The sequence below is a fragment of the Triturus cristatus genome, chromosome 12 (genome assembly GCF_964204655.1).
Source record: "Triturus cristatus chromosome 12, aTriCri1.1, whole genome shotgun sequence".
Classification (NCBI taxonomy): Eukaryota; Metazoa; Chordata; class Amphibia; order Caudata; family Salamandridae; genus Triturus; species Triturus cristatus.
This window is the reverse complement of record NC_140595.1, coordinates 836,558,807-836,583,429: the sequence shown is the minus strand read 5'-3', so window position 1 is coordinate 836,583,429 and position 24,623 is coordinate 836,558,807.

The window sequence follows — 24,623 nt, the reverse complement described above, 5'->3', positions numbered from 1 at the left end:
CTGTTTCAGGATAAGTTCCTCGACCACGAGGTCAACCGGGCGGCCGTCAGAGGACTCCGGTACACCTATGACGCGGATGTTGTTGCGTCGGGCCCGTCCCTCGAAGTCCTCAAGCCGCCGGGCCATATGGTCGTTAACCACCCTGATGTCTCCAAGCGCGGCCCGCAGATCCGACACATCCGCACCGAGGGTGGAGGTCCGTGCGTCGAGAGCCTGGACCTTCTCGTTAGTTTTGGAGAGGTCGGCCCGGATCAGGGTGACATCGATCGCGACAGTGTCAATCTTACGGGCCAGGGCCTCATATTGCGTCGCGATGGTTTCCCTGATGCCATCAATGGCGCCCATAATGTCCTGCAAGGATAGTTCCGTAGTGGCGGTCGCGCCTCCTTCCGCAGTATCCGAGGGGAGGCCAGCAGCGCCAGAGGGCCCCCTGCCCTGGGTGTAGCGGTCCATGTTATTGCTCTGGACTGCCCCCCCGCGGAGGGAAGCCTTGGTCTTGCGGCCCTCGGGACCCCCTTTGCCCCCCATGTGAACACGGTCACCCGAGGGGACCTCCAATCAAGAGGTGTAAGGCACCAGCAAGAAGACCACAAAATGTCGGTATAGGGGGTCCGAGGCGATAGGCGCTCTAGTGGCAGATGAAAGAAAACCTCATGCAGAGGCCCAGGAAGCACCTCTCCACCCCGAGCGCACCTCCCTGCCGGTCTCCTGAAGTGCAAAACCGAAACCGAAAGTGGTGGATCGGCAGCTGGCACCGCGCTGAAGCCGCTGTTGTTCAATTGCAGCCCGGTCCCTCGGGTCACCTTCACCCCGGTCACCTCCGTCGGGTGGGTCCCAAAAGTTCCGACGACGACAACTCAGGATTCCCAGGTCCGATTTGAGTTTTGAAAAGAGATATACGCTCAGCTGGTCTTTATCTTCCAGATTCCATAAGCCACGTCAGGATATTCTCAGGATAAATTCCGAGGAGCAGAGAGGGTCCGGGGAGCCCTGTGCTCACGCGACCATCTTGGATGCGCGCTAGGCTCCTCCTCCCCGGGGATTAGTGATTTTAAGGTCCCTCACTGTTGGCAGGTAAATGGCTGCGTGAACTCGAGAGGTAAGCCAGGCATAGATCGATTGATTAGAGCTCCTTGCCAACTGTTACTTTGTACTCCTCCCGCTCCATCAACACTCCGATTTTCTTGTTCCCCTTCCTGCCTTAGATGCCCATACCGTTGAGAAGGCTCCCCCCATTGTGTGTGGCTGCCTAAAGACTCCTTCTGGTGCCTAAATTCCATTAACAGGGATCGCACTGGATCAAGTCAATCTACTGACTCCAGGGTCGCAAATCTGTTTGAAAGTGGTAGCTTAAAGAATAACTGGCTAGGATGTTCCTGACTCAAAATAGACCTTTGCTTGTTTTGCTTACTGGTCCCTACCTCGCGGCCACCCCACGTTCTATTTTGTGGGATAAGCCCTGGGGGGGGGGGAGGAAATAGCCCAGCGGGAAAGACCTTATACCCTCCTCCTGCCTTTGGTGGTTCCGGTCAAGGAGAGCCCTTACAACCAGTGGGGTTTTAAAATTGATCACAATGCAATCCCCGGATACATCTTTCGGCCTCTAGCCCACCCATCCCACCCTTTGTGTAAAGAGGATTTCGCCTGCATTGTTGTAAGAAAATAGCAGCGGCTTGGCCAACCAAAAGACAGTTATTTTTTAAGTCGAAATGTGATTCCCTTTGCCCCATATTTGATTTTGGTACTCCAGGGGGATGTTGCCAGTCAGTGGACGCTGCTTGCCCTGATTCCAGTTACCTGTTTCAACTGCCCTTCTTTTGGCTCCTACGTCTCTCCCCCGCCGTCGCCTGTCACCGCGACCGCTGTGAGGGGAGAGCGTTCGGCGGGACTTCAACACCCAGGTCCCCTTGCAACCCCTTGCAACCCGGAAGGAAACCCCACGGACCTTGCGCGCCCGGAGGCGCTACTTAATCCATCCCGCCCCCGGCAGAGCGGGGGATGTTGCCAGTCAGTGGACGCTGCTTGCCCTGATTCCAGTTACCTGTTTCAACTGCCCTTCTTTTGGCTCCTACGTCTCTCCCCCGCCGTCGCCTGTCAGCGCGACCGCTGTGAGGGGAGAGCGTTCGGCGGGACTTCAACACCCAGGTCCCCTTGCAACCCCTTGCAACCCGGAAGGAAACCCCACGGACCTTGCGCGCCCGGAGGCGCTACTTAATCCATCCCGCCCCCGGCAGAGCGGGGGATGTTGCCAGTCAGTGGACGCTGCTTGCCCTGATTCCAGTTACCTGTTTCAACTGCCCTTCTTTTGGCTCCTACGTCTCTCCCCCGCCGTCGCCTGTCACCGCGACCGCTGTGAGGGGAGAGCGTTCGGCGGGACTTCAACACCCAGGTCCCCTTGCAACCCCTTGCAACCCGGAAGGAAACCCCACGGACCTTGCGCGCCCGGAGGCGCTACTTAATCCATCCCGCCCCCGGCAGAGCGGGGGATGTTGCCAGTCAGTGGACACAGCAATCTTAGTAGGACCCGTAAGGGTCCGGCCAGCCGAGCGGGAGTACAGCGCCCTGTTATAGTCCCCGCCGGGAAGCAGGAACTTGTCCATCTCATACGCCGGGTTCAGGCCAGGCGCATACGTGGCACGGTTGATGGCCGAAAGCTGCGCGGCCCAATAATACCTGCGAATGTCGGGAAGCGCGATGCCCCCGTCATACCAGGGGAGAGTAAGCTTAGCAAGAGCAATACGCGCCCGCCCGTCCCACACCAGTCTCCTCTGCAGACTCTCTACCTCCCGAAAGTAGGCCACTGGGATGACATCGAAGGAATTCTGGAGTGCATAGAGGAACCTGGGAAGGGACATCATTTTGAACAGCGCGGCCCGACCCAGCGGGGACAGGGGCAGCCTGCACCACCGGGCCGTCTCCTCTCGCAATCGCCGAAGCGGACGCAGGAGATTCAGCTCATAGCGAGCCACCGGGTCCAGCGAAACGTATATCCCCAGGTACTTAAAGCCGCTCAGTGATACCTGGATCGGAAGCCGAGGCGGTAGGAGTGGAGGACCACCGGAGATCGGATAGACGCATGATTTAGACCAATTGATCGTGAGACCCGAGTTATTCCCAAAGGAAGTCAGAACGTCAAAGAGGACGTTGAGCGACTGCCGCGGTGAGGTGAGATATAGGAGAATATCGTCCGCATACAGCGAAACCCGATCTTCAAAGCCCGGGGCCCACCGGATCCCTCGAAGCGAGGGCTCCCAGCGGAGCCAAGCCGCGAGTGGCTCCAGGGCGAGAGCGAAGAGCAAAGGGGACAACGGGCATCCCTGCCTCGTGCCCCTGCCGAGGGCAAAGGGCCGAGAGACCCGCCCGTTCACCACCACCTGAGCCATGGGTCCCGTGTACAGAAGCTTCACCCAGCCAATAAATCCTTCTCCAAAGCCAAATTTAGCCAAGACAGCCCAGAGGAATGGCCACTCGATGGTGTCAAAAGCCATCGTGGCATCCAAAGAAACCAGCACGGCCGGTTCGGAGAGGAGCTCCGCCCTGGCAAGGGCGCCATGAAGACGCCGCAAGTTAAGAGCGGTGTTACGATGCGGGATGAATCCGCATTGGTCCGGATGAATCAGATCGCACACGACGCTCAACAGACGATTGGCAAGGACTTTCGCCAGGATCTTAGGCTCCGCATTTAGCAATGAAATAGGCCGGTAAGAAGTACAGCGATCTCGCGGCTTGTCCTCCTTGGGGATAACGACTATCGTGGCCAAACGCTGATCGGCCGGGAGGGAACCCGCCGCCAGAGACTCACGGAACATGCGACTGAGGAAGGGCGCAAGCTTGTCAGGGCGCAATTTATATAGCTCAATGGGCAGACCGTTGGGACCCATAGCCTTGCCCGAGCGAAGGGAGCGGATCGCGGTCGCTATTTCATCCACCGACAAGGGGGCGTCCAGCCGCTCACGGTCCTCAACGGACAGGCAGGGCAAGGCGATATCCCTCAGTAGAAGGCGAGAGTCGTCCTCATCCCTGTCAGTCACTGGGGAGTACACAGCCCGGAGGTGGTCGGCAAAACATTCCACAATCTCGTCAGGCTCCGTCACACACACACCATCCGCAGCACGCAACTCCGGGACCACACGATTCACTCTCTCCTTCCTGTCCAGCCACGCGATCAACTTTCCCGCCTTGTCCCCGGCATCGTACAGTCGACCCTGCTGCTCCCTATACATAGTTTTGGCCGCGTCAGTGACCAGGGACCTATATTCAAACTGTTTCAGGCTGAGGGCATGGAGCCCGTCCGGAGTAACATTCGCCTCCAAGGCCGACTCCAGCCCCAAGATGTCAGTCTCCAGCCTCACCACTGCCTCACTCTTGACCCTCTTAGCCACCACTATCTGGGAAAGGGCGTGTCCGCGGATCACGGTTTTAAAGGCTTCCCACAGGGACATTGCAGAAGACACCGACCCCTCGTTATCCAGGAAGTATTGGTCCATAGCCTTAACCAGGCTGTCACGAGTCGTAGGGTCTCGCAGGTACCATGGGTTAATGGGAGCGATCCGCCCTGCAGACCGCGGCCCGGTGTCAAAAACAAGCCACAGCGGAGAATGGTCGGAGATACCCCGCGCCAGGTGCCTGACCTCTCGAATCCGACCAGTCTGCGCCGCGGGCATAAGGAAGTAGTCTAACCTAGAGAGACTCCCATGCGCCCCCGAGTGAAAGGTGAATTGACATTGGGTCGGATGCATTAATCTCCAACTATCCACCAGGCCGAAGGTCTCCAGCATCCCACCCAGCCATGCCTGGGCAGCGGGGAGGGTCCTTGGTGGGTGACGATCCAGTTCACCCGAAACCACCGAATTAAAGTCCCCGCCCATGAGCAGGAGGCTGTCCGGAAGGTCAAGCAGCATTCGACCCAAGTCAGTGAAGGTGGAGTTCTGGAGGCCCGGGGGGACGTAAACTGAAACCAGGGCAAGAGGCTGCCCCTCCCACCTCCCAATCAAACACACATAGCGCCCTCTGTCATCCGAGACTATCTTAGTGATCTCCACCGGAAGTGAGGTTCGCAGCAGAATGCCCACCCCCCTGGAACCAGTTGTGAAACCAGAATGGGCCACGAGGCGGTATCCCCCCCTGTTCATTGCATGACAAACATTGCCAACCAGATGCGTCTCCTGGAGAAACACCACATCAGGAGTCAAACGACGCAAATATTGCAGTACTACACCCCGCTTGATACGGTCCCCCAACCCATTGACGTTCCATGACATAAGCCTCAACCCGTCCCCCCCCATCCCCCCCAATAGATCAAGGGTCCCCCAGCCTGCAGCACAGTTCCCAAATGTGGACAAAAATCAGTACCTCGCCCTGTAAACAAAAAACACACAGCAAAACAAACCCTCCTCCCCCCCAACCCCACCCCAGGACCAACTCCCCCCACCCTGCACCCCTGCGGGCCAAAAAACCCCCCCAACTTGCAGTGTGCCTGTCGCCCCACTAACCCCATTCTACGAAGAGAACCCAGAGGAGGTAAGGGACCCGTCCCCGCCCGCCCCCTCACTGGTCCTGGTAAAACACAATATGCAAATGAAATAAGACCCGACTGTACAGTGCAAAAAGGCAAAATCAAGGACAAAAAGTCATTCTAAAGGGGACCCATCACCTGCGGTGCCCGCAGAGGGTCCGGGACGGCCACCTCCGTCCGGCAGAGAGTCCAGCCAGTCACTTGCAGCCACAGGAGAGTCAAAAAAGGCTGTCCGATCCCCATGTTCCACTCGGAGTTTTGCAGGGTAGAGCATCGAATACTTTAGGCCCAGCTCACGGAGACGACGCTTCACCCCTTGGAATCCCATCCGTTGTTTCTGGACCAGTTGCGTGAAGTCCGGGTAAAAATTGATGGTCGAGTTCTCATGACGAACCGGGCCGTGGGTCCGTGAGGCCTGCAGAATAGCGTCGCGGTCCCTGTAGTAGAACAGTTTGGCCACGATAGGCCTCGGGGGGGCCCCCGGCCGTGGCCGACCGCCCGGAACTCGATGGGCCCGCTCCACGGCAAAGAACTTACTTAGGCCAGCCGAGGACAACTGTTTCAGGATAAGTTCCTCGACCACGAGGTCAACCGGGCGGCCGTCAGAGGACTCCGGTACACCTATGACGCGGATGTTGTTGCGTCGGGCCCGTCCCTCGAAGTCCTCAAGCCGCCGGGCCATATGGTCGTTAACCACCCTGATGTCTCCAAGCGCGGCCCGCAGATCCGACACATCCGCACCGAGGGTGGAGGTCCGTGCGTCGAGAGCCTGGACCTTCTCGTTAGTTTTGGAGAGGTCGGCCCGGATCAGGGTGACATCGATCGCGACAGTGTCAATCTTACGGGCCAGGGCCTCATATTGCGTCGCGATGGTTTCCCTGATGCCATCAATGGCGCCCATAATGTCCTGCAAGGATAGTTCCGTAGTGGCGGTCGCGCCTCCTTCCGCAGTATCCGAGGGGAGGCCAGCAGCGCCAGAGGGCCCCCTGCCCTGGGTGTAGCGGTCCATGTTATTGCTCTGGACTGCCCCCCCGCGGAGGGAAGCCTTGGTCTTGCGGCCCTCGGGACCCCCTTTGCCCCCCATGTGAACACGGTCACCCGAGGGGACCTCCAATCAAGAGGTGTAAGGCACCAGCAAGAAGACCACAAAATGTCGGTATAGGGGGTCCGAGGCGATAGGCGCTCTAGTGGCAGATGAAAGAAAACCTCATGCAGAGGCCCAGGAAGCACCTCTCCACCCCGAGCGCACCTCCCTGCCGGTCTCCTGAAGTGCAAAACCGAAACCGAAAGTGGTGGATCGGCAGCTGGCACCGCGCTGAAGCCGCTGTTGTTCAATTGCAGCCCGGTCCCTCGGGTCACCTTCACCCCGGTCACCTCCGTCGGGTGGGTCCCAAAAGTTCCGACGACGACAACTCAGGATTCCCAGGTCCGATTTGAGTTTTGAAAAGAGATATACGCTCAGCTGGTCTTTATCTTCCAGATTCCATAAGCCACGTCAGGATATTCTCAGGATAAATTCCGAGGAGCAGAGAGGGTCCGGGGAGCCCTGTGCTCACGCGACCATCTTGGATGCGCGCTAGGCTCCTCCTCCCCGGGGATTAGTGATTTTAAGGTCCCTCACTGTTGGCAGGTAAATGGCTGCGTGAACTCGAGAGGTAAGCCAGGCATAGATCGATTGATTAGAGCTCCTTGCCAACTGTTACTTTGTACTCCTCCCGCTCCATCAACACTCCGATTTTCTTGTTCCCCTTCCTGCCTTAGATGCCCATACCGTTGAGAAGGCTCCCCCCATTGTGTGTGGCTGCCTAAAGACTCCTTCTGGTGCCTAAATTCCATTAACAGGGATCGCACTGGATCAAGTCAATCTACTGACTCCAGGGTCGCAAATCTGTTTGAAAGTGGTAGCTTAAAGAATAACTGGCTAGGATGTTCCTGACTCAAAATAGACCTTTGCTTGTTTTGCTTACTGGTCCCTACCTCGCGGCCACCCCACGTTCTATTTTGTGGGATAAGCCCTGGGGGGGGGGGAGGAAATAGCCCAGCGGGAAAGACCTTATACCCTCCTCCTGCCTTTGGTGGTTCCGGTCAAGGAGAGCCCTTACAACCAGTGGGGTTTTAAAATTGATCACAATGCAATCCCCGGATACATCTTTCGGCCTCTAGCCCACCCATCCCACCCTTTGTGTAAAGAGGATTTCGCCTGCATTGTTGTAAGAAAATAGCAGCGGCTTGGCCAACCAAAAGACAGTTATTTTTTAAGTCGAAATGTGATTCCCTTTGCCCCATATTTGATTTTGGTACTCCAGGGGGATGTTGCCAGTCAGTGGACGCTGCTTGCCCTGATTCCAGTTACCTGTTTCAACTGCCCTTCTTTTGGCTCCTACGTCTCTCCCCCGCCGTCGCCTGTCACCGCGACCGCTGTGAGGGGAGAGCGTTCGGCGGGACTTCAACACCCAGGTCCCCTTGCAACCCCTTGCAACCCGGAAGGAAACCCCACGGACCTTGCGCGCCCGGAGGCGCTACTTAATCCATCCCGCCCCCGGCAGAGCGGGGGATGTTGCCAGTCAGTGGACGCTGCTTGCCCTGATTCCAGTTACCTGTTTCAACTGCCCTTCTTTTGGCTCCTACGTCTCTCCCCCGCCGTCGCCTGTCAGCGCGACCGCTGTGAGGGGAGAGCGTTCGGCGGGACTTCAACACCCAGGTCCCCTTGCAACCCCTTGCAACCCGGAAGGAAACCCCACGGACCTTGCGCGCCCGGAGGCGCTACTTAATCCATCCCGCCCCTGGCAGAGCGGGGGATGTTGCCAGTCAGTGGACGCTGCTTGCCCTGATTCCAGTTACCTGTTTCAACTGCCCTTCTTTTGGCTCCTACGTCTCTCCCCCGCCGTCGCCTGTCACCGCGACCGCTGTGAGGGGAGAGCGTTCGGCGGGACTTCAACACCCAGGTCCCCTTGCAACCCCTTGCAACCCGGAAGGAAACCCCACGGACCTTGCGCGCCCGGAGGCGCTACTTAATCCATCCCGCCCCCGGCAGAGCGGGGGATGTTGCCAGTCAGTGGACGCTGCTTGCCCTGATTCCAGTTACCTGTTTCAACTGCCCTTCTTTTGGCTCCTACGTCTCTCCCCCGCCGTCGCCTGTCACCGCGACCGCTGTGAGGGGAGAGCGTTCGGCGGGACTTCAACACCCAGGTCCCCTTGCAACCCCTTGCAACCCGGAAGGAAACCCCACGGACCTTGCGCGCCCGGAGGCGCTACTTAATCCATCCCGCCCCCGGCAGAGCGGGGGATGTTGCCAGTCAGTGGACGCTGCTTGCCCTGATTCCAGTTACCTGTTTCAACTGCCCTTCTTTTGGCTCCTACGTCTCTCCCCCGCCGTCGCCTGTCACCGCGACCGCTGTGAGGGGAGAGCGTTCGGCGGGACTTCAACACCCAGGTCCCCTTGCAACCCCTTGCAACCCGGAAGGAAACCCCACGGACCTTGCGCGCCCGGAGGCGCTACTTAATCCATCCCGCCCCCGGCAGAGCGGGGGATGTTGCCAGTCAGTGGACGCTGCTTGCCCTGATTCCAGTTACCTGTTTCAACTGCCCTTCTTTTGGCTCCTACGTCTCTCCCCCGCCGTCGCCTGTCACCGCGACCGCTGTGAGGGGAGAGCGTTCGGCGGGACTTCAACACCCAGGTCCCCTTGCAACCCCTTGCAACCCGGAAGGAAACCCCACGGACCTTGCGCGCCCGGAGGCGCTACTTAATCCATCCCGCCCCCCGCGACGCGGGACCGCGCGCGGGCTAAGCCCGGGCAAAGGGTGGGCCGTCTGTGGCCGTCAGGGGCAGGAAGAGGCTGGGCTGGGCCTCCCCTCTGACGACCGGAGCAAGCAACGAAAGGTAGACTTTGACTTGGACGTTCAGTCACACTGTGCCTATTCTAGCCTAAGCGTGTTGCATTTGTTCACCAACTCTCTAGGATCACCTGCATTAGCATTGACATAACCACAGCCCATTGTCGACTAACCAAACCATCCACCATGGCTACACTTAGTACAAGGAGTAGAACCTCACTGGGAGGCTCTGTGCGTGGCACACTAGACAACTTCATCACTAGGGCCGCCTCAGTCCTTGAGCAGGAGATCGCTATAGTAGAGAGACGCCTATCGGCTGAACTCGCACAAAATAAGCGCTCCTCTCTCGGACCTATTCGATCAGCACTGTCTCCGAACCCCACAATTCCTGTCCCCTCCGTAGTACACGACACCCCCAGTGATTCTAGGATTTCTTCACCTACTCTCGAGTCTACATCTCCAACTCATTCCCATACCCGTTCGCCACTTTTGGCTGCCAAATCCCACCTCAATGTTCCCTCTGACTGCATATCGTTAATTGCATCACCCCTCAGGTTTACTGCTACCAATTTCAAACAGACGAAGCCCACAAGATCCACCACTACTACTGTCCCCCCCCCCCCAAAAAAAGGAGGAGATACTCAAAAAATGTTAACTCGAACAAAAAAGACCAAAAAGAACCCACTCACCCTTTAAACACTAAACATACAAACGATTCTGGTTCCCAAGGTAACACTTGTACCCATGATGTAATTGTTAACGAACTGATGGGTCGATTAGAAATCTTAGTCAGATCTCTTGTTCTTCCTGTCTTAGAAAGAATAAAGGGTTTATCTACACAACTAGACTCACTAGAAAAGCTGACACAAACAAACTGCGATCAACTCGAATTCTTATCATCACATACAATTATGCAAACAAAAAGTCCTGTTGATCTTATCTCACCTTTAGTAACAAACGAAAGTAAAATAATCGCAAAAAGAAATATAAAACCAGCAATCCAAGAAACTCAAAACCACTTGCGGCCAGTCAGAGAGAGCAACACTGACGCAGTCCAAGATCAGAGTATTGACAATACTAAATCTGTTAACTCAAACCAGAAACAAGACATCGTATCTGCTGACACTTCCATCAGACATAACCAGGGTTTAAATTGCAATCACATACATCTACCTCCAGAAGCAGTTCCCTACGTCGTAGTTTTAACAGGAGTTCCGCCACTGGACCCAGGGAAAAGGGAGGGCTACTATGATTTGAAAAACAAGGTGATGCACTGGCTGAGACAGTATAGGCCGCTGCCTCCTAACATCAACGGGGAAATTCTGAATGTTCGCAGACTAACCTGGGTAGGCCCCCGGCCAAAGGAAATACAAGGTGACGTAATTATTGTCAATTTTAGAGATCACAGAGCAACCACTTACATAACTAGTTGGCTACAAAACCAAAACCAAAGCTCTATAAGAACTTATGATCTGACATATTTCTACCCACAGTCTCTAGCTAGAAATCTGATCAAGCCCAATAGCTTTCCTCGGGATAGATTAAGACCCTTTAATTTTAACATCCCAACATCAAATCGTTTTTCGTCCCTTGAAGGACTCGAGGATGTTGATTGACTCCCTTCAGAGGCTCATAGTTAGGGCTTTCTTTACGGCACAAGGAAGGGACAAGCATCTAGCCTTCCTTCCCATCCATCATCATTCCGTACCGTTCAAGCCTTCGAGGAGTCACCTCGTACAGCCCAAAACAACGCCGTGGCGCCAAGAGTAGCAAGCTTGGTATCCCCGACACCTGTTCCACATTTTAAAAATACTTCCGTCCACGATCGTAATACACAAAAAATCGCAGTCCTATTTTGGAACGTAGCGGGTCTACGCTCCAAACTAGAGAACGATATTTGGACCGATTTTATAGTAGATTTTAATATTTTATGCCTCCAGGAGACATGGTTAACTACAGAAGCCCATCTTGAAGGCTACAGAACATATTTCTCACCAGCTGAACACTCTAAGTCTGGCAGGGCCAAAGGAGGCTTAACCATTTTTATATCAAATCTGGTCAAGCTAGAAAATATCAAACAGATAATGCTCGATCCCAACTTTCAGCTTCTCAGTATCACACCAAATTCCAGGGACCACTTCCTTTTGGTTAATTTCTATAATAACTTATCGGATCGGGACGCAACGGGGAAAATTAATTCTATCTTCTCCATAATATCATCTATAATAAAAAAATCATCTCGAGAAGTGACCATCATATGGGGCGGCGATTTTAACCAGACTATCTGTGCTGCCCCAAACACCCATTTGTGTGGTTTAAACGATGAAGACGATAATCCCATCTTACATTTTTCCCACTCACTTTTAGGTAGTCTTCTAAATGAAACAATCTTCAACCTAGATCTGAGAATTGCATCAAAACTAACAAATGGAAAGATGACGTTGGCCCCAACATTCCACGGTAGAGGTTGCAATTCAACGATAGATTTCATTTTACAATCAAACGGTCCGATATCTAAAGATTTGATCTTTGAAACCCACCAGGTAGTCTTAAGCGACCACTATCCGTTAAGTATAACCTTCTCAACCTCGATAGGGCCCACCAAAAAAACCTCTAGTGTCCTTACCCAGAATAACTTAGAACTAGCGAGAGTAAACGGATACTCGCTAAAATGGGCCATAGTCGATCCGGAAGAAACAGCTAGTACTGTAATCACTGAAGCCTACCTACCTATAATGAAGTGTCTGGATATGACCACTCCCGACGATGACGTTATTACCAACTTTGGGCTGGTGATACAAGCCATAAAAAATGCCCTAATGGTAAAAAAGAACAGCTCAAAGAAGAGCAGCCAGGGCTGGTTTAATCACTCGTGTACCATCGCGCATACCAACCTAAAACTCGCCTTACACAAAACGCCCAGGGATAGGGCAGAAATATCTAGCTTAAGGAGAGCATATAACATTGCCATTAAGGAACGGAAATCGGAACTAAGACGACAACTCTGGGACCAATTACACGAGAGCTGTCTTAGTAATAATAATATCACCTTCTGGAAGATAGTAAAAACACCCTTTTTAACTGATAAGGGCAGTCTCCCTAACATAGAGGTTGCTATAGACGAAGGACAATGGGTAGAGCATTTTTCACAAATCTTTAAGTCCAACCCAATAATAAATGACCTCGGAGGAAATGATTCTCTCAAGCACCAGTTCCCGAGTTTTTCCATTGATATGACCATCACTTGTGACCAAGTAGAAAGGGCACTAAATGCAAGCAAAAAAGGCAAGGCCCCTGGCCCCGATGGTGTCCCCATAGACTTCTATAAAATGTATCCCGAGTTATGGATCCCTTTTCTGACCAGGGTCTTCAATGCACTGACCTCTACCGGTATCCCTGAGTCCTGGAAGAGTTCCATATTAGTTCCTATCTTTAAGAAGGGAGATCGGAACCTACCCTCCTGTTACCGTCCCATCTCCCTTCTGGACTCCACAGGAAAAATGATGGGCCGAATACTACTCGATCGCTTGCAGGAATGGGTCGCGGAAAATAACATTCTATCCGATTTACAATACGGGTTCCGTGAAGGATTGGGGACCGTAGACCAAGCTCTAAATTTATCATTACTAATTGATAAATACGTTAACATCAAAGCTGGAGCTTTATATATGGTCTACGTAGACTTATCAGCTGCATTTGACTGCGTTAGCCATTCCAAACTCTGGCCCATCCTATTAGATATAGGGTTGGAACAAACCGCGGTAACTTACATTAGGGAACTCTATGCTGACGCGTCAGCTAGAGTAAGGTTCGGCATAGGGGGAGAGCTCACAGCGCCGTTCGGGGTGGAGAAGGGCGTGAGGCAGGGATGTGTCCTGGCCCCATTCCTATTTACCCTCTACACAAACGGCTTAGAAAGAGAGATGCTGAAAGGGACCCAAGATCTCCCAATGGTAGCAAACCGCCCTGTCCCAGCCCTTCTGTATGCTGACGACGCTGTGATATTAGCTCGTACTCCCAATGAGATACAGAAGGCCCTAAACAGTTATGCTTCATTCATGGCCAACCTTGACCTTAAAATTAACGTCGGGAAAACTTTCGTCATGAAGGCTGGAGTTAAAAGGAAGAACAAAACTAAGTCCATCTACCTGAATGACGAAAGATTATCAACCACGGATAAGTATCCTTATCTCGGCGTCGTGATTGACGAAAAACTTAGTTGGAAACCGGCTGTAGAAGTGAGGAAACTGCAATTTGCAAGAACCACTTCTGCACTCACAAACTTTTCAAGGAAAATAGGGAAAAAAGCACCCTCAGAGATGATCAAAATTTATAAAGCCAAATGCCTCTCAGTGGCCCTATACGGAGCAGGTGTATGGGGTCACGTAGCGGCTACTTCTATCCAATTGGTCGAAAATGGCTTCTTGAAATATCTTCTAGCCCTACCTACGGCAGCCCCCAATTATCCCTGTCATTTGGAACTGGGTCTCCCATATGTCACAGATTTGGTGAGAATTCAGCCTCTGTTATTATGGCACAGGATTTGGACATCTGAACACACAGTCCTTACGCAGCAAATTGTTCAAGACTGTATGAGCCTAGATAACGCACATAGATCCAGGTGGTTAGACTACATCAAAAAATTCTTTACTGATCTTGGCCTAGAAAATTACTACAAAGACCCGACCAAGATTCAGCAATTAGCAAGAAAAGCTTTTTATAAACTTTGCCTAAACCACCTCGAAGAGCTCAGACTTAACTTAGAGGTTACGAAACAAACAACTAGACACTGTTTATTAGTCCAGTCGGCATTTGGTATTCAGCCCTACCTGACATACAACATAGCTCCCTATGAACAGTTCCTTTTAGTCAGGTTTAGATTGAACCTCTTTTACCGCCTGGTTACTTTTCCGTTTAAAAATAACTGGGATAAAATATTGCCACCATGTCCCTGCGATGGGACATCATCCCAGTCTACACTTCATACCATCCTTTTTTGTAAACACTACACGCATCAACGGAGGAAATTATTAATCCCCCTATTAAAGCGTAGGGGCTTTCGCACATGCCGCCCAGCTTTATTATACTTACAGTTACTCGAGGGGGAAGAGGTGGTCTACATTGTTTCGAACCTCTTGCAGTACATTATGCGACATAGATCCAACCTAGGTGTCAAGAATTCCTGTCATACAAGGGAAACACGCCCTTATGTAAACAGGAGACCTGTTACATAACTCAAGGGAAACACGCCCTTATGTAAACAGGAGAGCTGTTACATAACTCAAGGGAAACACGCCCTTATGTAAACAGGAGAGCTGTTACATAACTCAAGGAAAACACGCCCTATAAAGGGAGGAACCGGGAGGTACAAGGCTGTCGGATATTGTGTTTACACCGACGTACCTGCTTCGTGAAGAGCAGTGTTCCGGAGTGGTGCTCCAGTAAGGCAAGAACGGAGGTAGGTCGAGTCGTTACTCCCTGGGCCGTGTCTTGCCCCATCGTCACCTGTGAAGGACCCGGAAGCTCTACCGGTCAACCATTGAGCTTCGCTTTTTGACTCGGCTGAGTCCAAGCGCAGTGGCGCTTTTGCTGGTTGGAGTCGTAACTCCCAGCCCGACCAGAGACACAGGGACTGCCAGCTGTAACGCACACCAGGAGGTGTTTGCCGCGTTACAGACTCGGAAGTCCACAGGATCGATCGAGCGGCTGCTCTCGGTTCAGTCTTCTTGCTTGTGATTGGGGTATCGGTGACGCATCACCAGGAGGTGACTCCGCGTCCCGGTGCAGTCTGAGGAAGAGGTTGAGCGGCTGCTCCCTTCAGGTAGAGACCCCGGCTGGGTGTTTCCCTGACTCCTCGATTCTCCCCAACACTCTTCGTGCCCCTCACAGCCTACCGATTGGCATTGTCGGCCATTTCATTTCTGCCCTCTGTTGGCATACGCCGGGATCGGCGTATATGCAGAGGATGGTTAGGACCATCCGTGCTGTGGGCTGGTAACGTACTTAGCCTGGAGGATTCCAGTGACTATAACTTTTGTTTGTTCTTTGTATTTTATTTGCCTTCATTAAAAGAACTAACCCTTCACAAGTGGTTGCGTCCTCATTGTCGTGTCTGTTAAACGATCCTGAGACGTTCAGGGCGTTACACTAGGGTAAAACTGTGAAATGACCATATCACACCTTTTCAAATATGCCACTTCTTGCATAGCCACTTAGGCTAATCACATGGGAAATGCAGCAAACACACATGTCAATGAAGGAGATGATTTTAAATTCTTTGTATCAATGTGATGAACTTATTGTTTTTATGTGATGAATTTTATAATGTATATGCTCTTGTAACAATATCTTTTATGGCTTTTTTTGAAATGCCGAATAAAGAAAGATTCAATCAATCAATACTCCAGTTAAAATCATGACATACGGAGTTGAGTCTGGGGGGAGGTTAATACATGGCAGGGCTGGCTTCTCATCGGAGGCTTCAGCTCTTGCGACAAACCCCTCATCGGCCCTTTGGCTGGTCCCCTGTCGGGGGGCATTAACCCCAGCTGCTAGAATTGCTGGGTAGGACCTATGTTTGTAGCCAGCCTCCATCCCACAACTAGGCCCCTGGCGCTGAGTACTACCATCATCTCCTAACTTTGTTGAATTGTTCGTAACTCTATTTACAACCACCTGGTTGGTCTGATTTGATAGGGTGGGACTCAGAGTGTTTGTAGGAGTGGGGTCTGACCTCTAGTGGGGAGGAGCAGCTTGCAATACCCAGGGATTTTCAGATCCATCCCCCCTTTGGATTACTTCTGACTTACCCACCCATGTTTCCACCATAGTTCATCCTTGACAATATCCCTTATTTGAATCTGTAGTTCCACCACCAGGTTGGTCACCCAAGATGGCTGCTCTTTACCTACAGGTGAGCCGTCACCTAGCCCTCCCTTCCGAGAGTCACCATTCGCTGTAGGCTCTGTGGCACACTTCTTTCGTTTAGACCCCACTCTCGCAGCAGGATTTCCCTTTTTTGGCTGGTCCTGGAGGGGAGGCCTCCAGCTGCAGGCCTGTGTTGGATGTTTCATGTACCATTGCACGCGACCTTGGGTGAGGCTTGGGAGAGTCAGAGACCAGCACTGGCGGTGTGAGAAGTGTATCATGATTAGTCAAGGGAAAGGCCAGATCCGGGATTAACGATAAGCACCTTTCAGTTAATTCAATTTCAGTGGACACCACCCCTATAGCCCTCTGGAGCATCCTGTCAATCGAAGTTGGTTGATAAATTGCTGGAGATTGCAGGGGTAACGTTTGCTTTTTCCCGACACAGGCACGCTTCCCCATTTTGAGAGACAACACGTCACAATAGTCAAGCTCTCTACTGCCTGTTAACCACGTTCTGCCCTGTCGCTCACTCTGGGTGGAAATAGCAACCCGGAACAAAATGGGGTTGGATCAGCAGGTCCAAGAGTTAGATACAGCTTGCACCGGTCACCAGGAATTAAAAAGGCAGCTGCGTAGCCTCAATCCGCAATGTTCATACAAACAAGATGTAATGACACTAACCTTGAACTCCAAACTGGATCAGTAGATCTTGTCCCAAAATTTCCACAAATAGGCCTCAGAGGGATGGCCCAGCCCAGCCTGCTCTGGGATCTGATGAGCACAGATGGGCCTGCCCTTGGCCCGGGCTTCGCCCGCGCGCATTCCGCACTGCGGGAGCCCCGCGCTGCTTTATGAGCCTCCGGGCACAATGAACAAACATTGGCACCTCCTGGCACGTTGGTTGCTGGAGGGTGTAGTCCCCCTGCGACCGAAGTCAAGCAGGCGGTGGCGGGCAGTGGCGATGATGAGGGCTCCCACACTGTGGGAACCCCGCGTTGCTTTATGCACGATGAACAAACGTTGGCCCCTCCTGGCGCGTTGGTTGCTGGGGGGTGTTGTCCCCCCGGGACCGAATTCAAGCAAGCAGTGGCAGGCAGTGGCGGGGATGAGGGCTGTAATGTTCTTTGTGGTAAACAACTACCCCTTTCAGGTGACCTGCATCTTCAACAGCAGCATATGAGGCTTTCGCCGTAGTCCTTTTCGAAAAAGACCTCAACGAAAGAAACACCAGGCAAGAATGCGGACATTGGCACGCGGAGTAAAGCTGCAAGAATTCCCTGCAGGTGTAGCAAATGTCTCTAAATAGAATCACAGACGGCTAGCTCAGTTGCAGCATTCTCCTAGGTGGGGCAGTTCCCTCGTGCAGGATGATGACCTCGAGGCCATGTCCACCAGACTGCACCCAACTGGTGCATGGATAACTGTAGCACCTGGTATTAGTGGAGCTGAAACGTCAGGGCGGGGGGGGGGCAAAAGATTTGTGAGAAGGACACTAGGAGTCACTTGGGGAGACTAGTATAAAAGAGTCCAAAAATACACAGCCGCCTCCGCCAAAGCTGCATCACACGCCCAAAAACACACTACCACCTCATTCAGAGGTATGCCAATAACCCCAAAAACCACACGTCCACGTCCTCCAGAGCTCAGCCAATAACTCCCCAAAGCACACAGTCACCTCCTCCAGAGCTGCCTCAATAACACCCAAAAACACACACCCATCTTCTCCAGAGCTGCATCGGTAACACCCCAAAACACACACCCATCTTCTCCAGAGCTGGTCAATAACACCCAAAAACACAGTAAGACCTCCTCCACAGGGGTGCCAATAACACCCAAACGCACACAGCCACTGCCTCAAGGTGTGTCAATAATACCCCAAAAAACAACCACCTCCTCCAGAGCTGCAACAATAACACCTAAAACACACAGCCATCTCCCTCAAATCTGCCTCAATAACACCCAAAAACACACAGCCACACCCCCAGAGGTGTGCCAATAACACCCAAAAGCACACAGCCACCTCCTCTAGAGCTGAGCCAATAACACCCAAAAGCACACAGCCACCTTCTCTAGAGCTGCATAACTAACACCCAAAACACACAACCATCCACTCCAAAGCTGCCTCAATAACGGTGTGCAGACAATATATCGAGTAGGAAATGTCGAACTACAGAAATATCGAGTCCTAAATATCGTGAGTGAGAAATATCGACAGCAAGAATATCGTGGTCAATAATATCTATTTTAAGGTAAGAAATATTGTTTTTTTAAAATATAGAAGTCATAAATATAGTACAAAAAGATAGTTGTTTAAAATATCAATTGTGTTATTAGTGTTATGTATTTTAGTATGTATTTTAAATGTATGTGATGTATTATTTTTGCATAAGAATTGTTTATGTTTTTTAATATATGTGTTACATTTTTAGTAGTTATCAATTTTATTTTAATTACATGTTGCATTTTTTAGTTCCGTAGTGGGTTGTGGGAATAGGGTGGGAAGTAATTTAATTATAGTAAATTAATGTTTTTTTTAAATGTATTATTTATTTAATTGAGACTTTATAGTGTTAATTGTGGGAAGTAATTTATTATTAATTAATTCCTAATTGGTTCTTAATTAATATTAATTATTGGCAATTAATTATGGTAATTGCGTAGATTTTAAGGTGCAGGTTAGGGGGTTTATGGGGTAAAGGGTGGGAAGTATTTATTTTAAATTAATTAATAAGTTGTTAATTAACATTAATTAATTGATTGATACTTCCGGTCCTAGTATGCTTGTTTCCAGTCCAGGGAGGACCTGGCTTGACAGTTCGGCCTGGACTGTTCCCATGAGGCACAGGGTCAAGACTGATTTGCATATAGCTGGGTCTAAAGTGGTGTGGCGAAGTGAGTTAAAGAATGATGATGGATTAAACCCAGATTTGTGACTGGGGGTGAGTGTCTGAAAAGTTTCAGCGCTCCGTCCATCATCTCCTTGTGTTTGCTTTGTTCGCCATAAGTTGGCAGGGTATGCCCAGACGTGGGTGCCTTGCTCACTTTGCCACTGGATTCAAGCTAGCCTGGCTGATGAGGGCTGTTAGCGTGAAACCAGTCCCAGGATGCTTGTTTCCGGTCAAGCATTGGCAGTTCGGTCTGGACTGTTCCCATGAGGCACAGGGTCAAGACTGATTTGCATGTGGCCGGGTCTAAATTGTTGTGGCATGGTGAGCAAAAGAACAATGGATTTAACCCAGATCTCATAACTGGGGTGAATGTTTGATTTGCTCTGCATTCCGTCCATCATCTGTGTGTCTTTTGCAGTAAAGTTTAGGGCTTGCCTAGCAACAAAACTCCAACGTTTCTGGCTTGTTGTTGACATCAAGTAGCAACGCAAGTCGCTGACAGCGTAGTCAATGCCAATGATACAGAGGTCTGGTGACGCTCCACCCTGCGGGCACGCCAGTTGATTCCTTTAAGCACCGAGCTCGGGCTGAACCTCGCGCACAAAAGAATGTAACACCCCGCCCAATATTTAAGACTACAATGGGTGAGTTACACTCCATAAAGTCCCACACCACATGTCAAGGTGAGCAGATAGAGTTCACACTGCGCTCTGGCCTGTGACCACTGTAGACACGGTGGGGTGGTGCGTAAACACTCCAGTGACCATGTCTGTCTTCTCTCTTGAGACACGCCGGCAGCACGTTGTGGGTTCTGAGTTGTGGCCGGCATGAATTGTCGCCAAATTTGTGGAAAACAAAAGTAAGTAAGCAAATCCAACAAGAGTTAGTAGCAGGCAAACTTTATTTTAGTACCACAACCCTAGCAGCATCAGCGCAACTGACACACATAGAATCTACACACTCAAAGCTAATGAACATTTTAGGTTCCACCAGGAACTATTCTCTGGTGCTGTGAACAAAGCTATCATCACCACAGCAAGGTACATCACTCACAGCTCCTGCTGTAAATAGTGTGAGATGACATCTCTTAGTGTGCCTCCAAGACCATCAATCAAAACATTCTTCAGTGGAAGAAACCCAAGTATTATTTCTTCCAATGTCTGTCACTTGAGCTGTAATTATTTAATGCTTTTAGCAGGTATGTACACTTGAATATATCCGTGGAGCGCGCAGCAGGGCACCAGAAGAGAGAGAGACTGAGGTGTAGGATCCTCGCTGACACGACTTGCTTCCAAAAGAAAAAAAAACCCTGAAGAGGAGGTTGAATTCACAACACAAGCAGGACCCCAGAGTTGATCAGCTGTATGGTCTCTACAAAATCATACTCCAAGGACCGCACGATAAAACAGGAGCTCTCATCAGGGAAAACCATATAGATGCCTCAAACGAACAGAAGAACAAGCTGACCCAACATGTCCATAAAGCTTACAGCCCTGAAGAAGACCTTCCCCGAAATACATCACAGGCCCAACATGAAGGTCGAAACGCTTTGGCCCTACTACAAAGGGGCCAAGAGCTATCATTAATTGTTCTATCTGCACATAAAGTCGTGCACCACGGGAGATGGAATTCAGGACCATACCTGTCACAAACTAATGCTTAGAGTACAATACCTCACTCACTGCTCCTGTTCTAGATAACGTGAGATTACATTGCTTAGAGTACGATACATCACTCACTGCTCCTGTTGTAGACAGTGTGAGATGACATCTCTTAGAGTGTGGTACATCACTCGTGGCTCCTGTTGTAGATAGTGTGAGATGACATCTCTCAGAGTACGATACATCACTCACTGCTCCTGCTGTAGATAGTGTGAGTTGACATCTCAGACTACAGTACATTACTCACTGCTCCTGTTGTAGATATTGTGAGATGACATCTTAGAGTACAGTACATTACTGTGAGAAGTTGGCCTGGTATATGCTGTCCACTAATTGAAGTGGGCACCTTGTACCAGTCCAAACAACCCCTTATGGTGATAGGTTAAAGACAACCTTTATTGAAAGCTATCCTAGTGGTAGCTATGGAGAGCAGCCTTCAGGCTAAGTCTTGAAGGAATGTAAAGCAGCTTGTTTTACCAGTCTATAATCTCTTGAATGACCAAATGAAAGGACAACCACACCAGGTATGTATTCAAAGTATATGTATTGAAGATAAAACACACCCCTCTAGTCTATTTATGAGGCTGGAGTTCGAAGTACTTAAGTTACAAGTCAGTATTCAACAGTAAAAGCACAAATAAACGTTTGGGCCCTAGGGGCGTACCAAACCATATACCAATAAAGTGGTATAAGTACCACGACTGAACTAGACACAAGGCCTAGAGCCTTTAGAAGCATTTGAGCCCCAAGGAACCACCCAAGGTAGTGACGTAGGGGACCCACGGGGGACGCGTGCAGTGTTAGAACACAGGCGCAAATCGCCGTTAACTTCTATGGGGAAAGTCGCGGTTGTAAAATTACAAGTTAAGGACACTTAGAGGATGACTACAAGCGAACCCTTCTGGACTTAGAAGTGTCTAGGGCCAACACCCATGGGAGCACCTGAGAACTCGAGTTACCTCACCCAGGGAAGCCGGGTGCATAGGTGTCTTTTGGTGTCGGGTCGCGGCGTTGTTTACAATGGAAGCTGGCAAAGAAGTGCTGCTGCTGTGGAGAGGAGAAGTGTCCAAAGAGATCCAAGCCTGGATCGAGGATGGAAGGAATCTGAAAGCAGAGGGGACAGAGTCTGGGTCACTTACCAGTGACCAGGGCCCCGATAGTCCAATCCCCACAGATGTCGGGTGCTTCAGGTGAGTTGACGGGTGTCTTGACTCTTCAGCCACGAGGTCCAGGAGGTGTCGACGATGACCAGGATCTGGATTCGAGCTGTCCCACAAAGTCTGCTGAGTGCTGCGCTGTCAGTGACCAGAATGGACCCAACAAGCCTTGGCAACGGCAAGTCAAGTAGAAATAGAAGAAACATGTCGGTGCATACCAGCAAGGTCTGGGGGACTCACTCAGCGAGGGTAAGTCAGGGCACATCTGGAGCAACTAGGAAAGCCCAATCAGAAGAGGAGTTGCCGTCGTGGGGACCAACTAGCCAACGGGCTAGCGATCGCGAAGGAGCCTCAAGCAGCCGCACTGGAAACTGGCCCACGGGTCACTCGTGGAGTAAAGGCCAGAGATCTTTGGAACAGTAGGTGCCCAAGGCTGGGGCTACTCAGAGCCCAAAGCACAACTTTGAGGAAGACCAGGAAGATGATGTACTGGAAAAAGTTCATGGTGTCCAGGGGTCACGGTTCCACGATAGCCACGGGCCTCAGCTTTGCTGTGGACTCGGGGTAGCCTCGGGGAAGTCTGGAAATCTACATCTGGTGATGCAAAGACTACGGCGTCTGGCGGGAGCTTGAGAGTTGCAGACTGGACAGTTGCTTCTTTGGTGCCTGCCAAGCAGGGGAGTCACTCCTTGACCCTAAGGGAGATTTCTTCAGTCTTCTAGTTGAAAAAGAAAGTCGAAGGTCCAGGATATATGTTGCAGAGTTTTATCCAGGGTAATCTGAAGTCTCAAGGACTGGGTTCCTATACTTATACTAAGATAGGGGGTTGGACACACTCTGGGGACCCACCTATGGGAGGGTTTGGAAAGAGGGGTGGTCACACCCATTTCCTTTGTCCAGTTTCGCGCCAGAGCAGGGGCAGGTAGCCCCTGCAACCGGTTTGAACTGGACTATGCACAGGGACACCAAGTGTGCCCCCAGTGCAGGACTTCAAAGCACCAGAGAGTGCTCCCGCCCAGCCCCAATACACATCTGCCTGTCTGGGGAGGTGATTACACCTCCCTGGGACAGGAAACCCATTGTCCAGGCCTCCCCTGCTGGAGTTTCGGTCAGCAGCAGGAGGCCAGACCCGTGTCTGTGGCAGTGGCATCCATTTTGTGATGCCAGGGCTCTAGAAAGTCCTTACCGGGTAGACAAGTGTGAACATGTCTCTCCCTCTAGAAGGGTGGAATGCTACCCCTGCCACCAGAACTGGCGGGGGGTAGTATTCCAAAGTGTTTGACACCAAACACGACATGTTTCCGTGCAGCCAGTCCAAAGTTAGCATTTACCGCAAAGTTATAATGCACTTAAGAGTATATGGTCAGGTTGCACCACAAACAGCATCAGAGGAGGTACTCCGAACGCTGCAGAGGGGCTCTGCTCATGCAGGGGCACCCTCTCACATAAAAACCAAGAACTCTGCCTTCAGGATTGTTAAGGCCTGCAATAGGAGTGTCTTATAGGTTTTACATGTGTGTGCAATGGTGGTGATATAGGTAGCCTATACCACAGTAAGGGGTGCATGCACCACCTTACCCAGGCTGCAGTAGCAGACCTGTGGTGTCACTTTGGAGTGCTTACCAGGGATGGCATTATACATGCTGCAGCCCCTGGTAGGTCTCTGAGGTACCTATGCCCTGGGTACATAGTATACCATACACTAGGGACTTATAAGGCACTCCAGAATCCAATTAGAGATGTACCTAATGTACATGGAAACATTTTAGAGAGGAAGCAGCTAGGCTGGGGTCCTGATTAGCAGGGCCACAGCCAGACTAAGGTCGAAAAACAGTGAAACACCAGCAAAAAGTGGGGGTACCCATGTGAAGCAGATCCTACTCTCCTACACAACCCCTCCCAAACGTAGGGACATTAAACTAACCTTGACCAGTTGAGTCTTCATGTTTTAAGTGGAAATACTTAGAGAGTCCATCTGCATTGGCATGGTTACTCCCAGGTCTATGTTCCACTGTAAAGTCCATCCCCGGTATGGAAATGGACCACCTAAGCAGTTTGGGGTTTTCACCCTTCATTTGTTTTAGCCATAAGAGGGGCTTATGGTCTGTCTGAACAAGGAAGTGAGTACCAAACAAGTATGGCCTCAACTTCTTCAGAGCCCAAACCACAGCAAAGGCCTCCCTCTCAATGGCTGACCAACGTTTCTCTCTAGGGGTCAGCCTTCCGCTTATGAAAGCTACTGGCTGATCCTGACCTTCATCATTCATTTGTGACAATACAGCCCCTACCCCCAATTCAGATGCATCTGTTTGGACAATGAAATTCTTGGAGTAATCAGGACTCTGTAGAATGGGAGCAGTGCACATGGCCTGCTTCAGGTCATCAAATGCCTTTTGACAGCTAGCTGTCCTCTGAACCTTTTGGGGCATTTTCTTAGAAGTTAAGTAATTCAGAGGTGTCACTATTGATCCATACCCCTTGACAAATCTCCTATAGTACCCAATCAGGCCTAAGAAGGCTCTAACATGAGTCTGGGTGGTTGGAGCAACCCAGTCCATGATGGTCTGGATTTTGCTCTGCAGTGGTTGAACCTGGCCTCCACCTACAAGGTGGCCTAGGTGCACAACCTGACTCTGCCCTATCTGGCACTTGGTGTCCTTGATAGTGAGGCCTGCCTTTTGCAGGGCCTCCAAAACAT